We start from the raw sequence: 2,233 nt of genomic DNA on the forward strand, positions 1-2,233 counted from the left end.
GGGCAAAGTTGGAATTCATCCCAAATCCAGGGTAAGGTCTTTCATTCAGAATTTGACCTTTTAGCAGTTGTAGAAAATGCAGTAGACGTAGATATAGTGACATTTTGTTCTGGCGAAAATTATTTTCAAGGTGTCGAGTCGAAAACCTTGCGGGTGTAGGACCCGTTTCAGTAGGGGATTTTAGTAGGAGTCGGTTAAGGGAGATATGTTATGTTAGGTAGGTCTAAAATGATTTCCTGTATGTAATGTATATTTTTACCAGTTTATTATTTACAGTAGGACATTATACAGATTATTAATTATGAATAGTATGTATTAAATTTTGTGTGGCTTGAGAATATAAATATAGTACAGAAGCATGTTTTATAGAATTTTTAAGATGTCTTTTACAGAATATACAGCCAGTGAATATGTTTTATAGTAATTACAGAATACCATGATTATATAGTTTACAATACCATGATTATACAATTTACAGTACCATGATTATATAGTTTTCAGTACCATGATTATGTAGTTTTCAGTACCATGATTATACAATTTCTAGTTCCATGACTTACAGATTACAGTTCAGTTCAGAAATACAGTTGACACAGTATAGTTTATTTCATTGTCATGGTTAATACAGTTATTTCAGAATCATGGTAAATCAGATAGTTGTATATAGAGATGTATTATATAGTATCAGACCCTATTGGACCATACAATTACAGAGCACGGTACTGTAGCTACATACAGTTTACAGAGTGCAACCACATATTCAGATAATACGTGGTAGTAGGTCGATCGTATAGTGCCCTAACGTGGATAGGCTCCCCATCAGGTATGGGTTGAGGAGGGCAGATCAGACCGAGGGAGTATAGTGATTTACCCTGGTCGACCAGCTAGGGTAGACCCCGCCTACGGGCCGCACAACCCTATTATGAGGGGTTAAATCATGACACACAGTTATCCACGGGGAAATTTTCAGTTATTATTATGTATATACAGATTTACAGAGACAGAGAATATACTTATGTACATTAGAAGTATTTTAAATAGTAACCTAAAATACTGATATGTTAAGCAACATGGAAATGGTGGTGGTTTCTATTACTTGTACTGTATTTACATATCCAGTTATACATGATTTTATAGAAATAGATTTTCATAATATTGTAACTCATCTGCCACACACTAACAATAGCATATTTCGTCTTACTGAGCAATGGCTCATCCCAATTACTTTAACATTTTTTATGTGTTCCAAGTAGGCGAGCAAATCAGGCTCGCAGATAGAGGGGCATCGGTATTGCCCTGACAATAGTGTGAGTATTTTTGGGAGTATTTTGGTATAGTCCTAGCCAGTTGAGGGTATTTTGGAAAACAAAATTATATATATATTTTGGGAAACATGTTAGCACTCTGGTATTGTATATAACTACATATGATTATGTTTATTTGGTTTCTGCTTCTCGCTGCTTAGGTTGATGATTGGATTCAATCTTGTATGGTATCGGGGCATTTTGAATGTTATAGAATATATACATATATATAAAGCCCAAGTAAATAGCAGGTTGTTACAAGGTGTCACCAAGACTCTTTTCAAAAATGCATAATGATAAAAGAAAAACAAAACATGAGTTGTTTTAGCATGAGAATATTTTTCGAATTGAAAGCTTACTTTACTAAAAATTCCACCATTAATTAGGCAAAAGGGCGATGATGAGTATTATAAATACTTGAATGTGGTTATATAAAAGATTATTGTTTGAATTCAAGAGGGCATTGTGCAACTTACTTTTAGTATAAGGGAGATTTATGCATTTTGACATTATTTAAAACATTAAAAATAAATAAAAAGTATTTTTTCACAATAATGAAACATTTTTACTATATATATCTTTGTGTTTGTGTGTGTGTGTGTGTGTTATATGTGTATCTCCTTGAATAAAAATCAAATTTTTTCTTCATATTTTCTTTACTTTTCCTTAACATTTTTCAAATTTTGAAATGGCACCTTCGTAATGAAAAGAATTTGATTGTGAACTATTTTTTCCCCTTTTAATCCATCCTAATTCTTTAATGTCATAATATATGTATTTAATTGATAAAGATTTTAGTTGACTGTTAAAAGATTTTTAACCATGATTTTTTGGTTTATTTCCCCTGTGATTTTTTATAAGTTATTTCCCTATTTATATACAAATATAGATCATAACTAATGGTTTTAAATATATGTATTTTGATGTTC

The sequence above is a fragment of the Malania oleifera genome, chromosome 5 (assembly GCF_029873635.1).
Source record: "Malania oleifera isolate guangnan ecotype guangnan chromosome 5, ASM2987363v1, whole genome shotgun sequence".
Classification (NCBI taxonomy): domain Eukaryota; kingdom Viridiplantae; phylum Streptophyta; class Magnoliopsida; order Santalales; family Ximeniaceae; genus Malania; species Malania oleifera.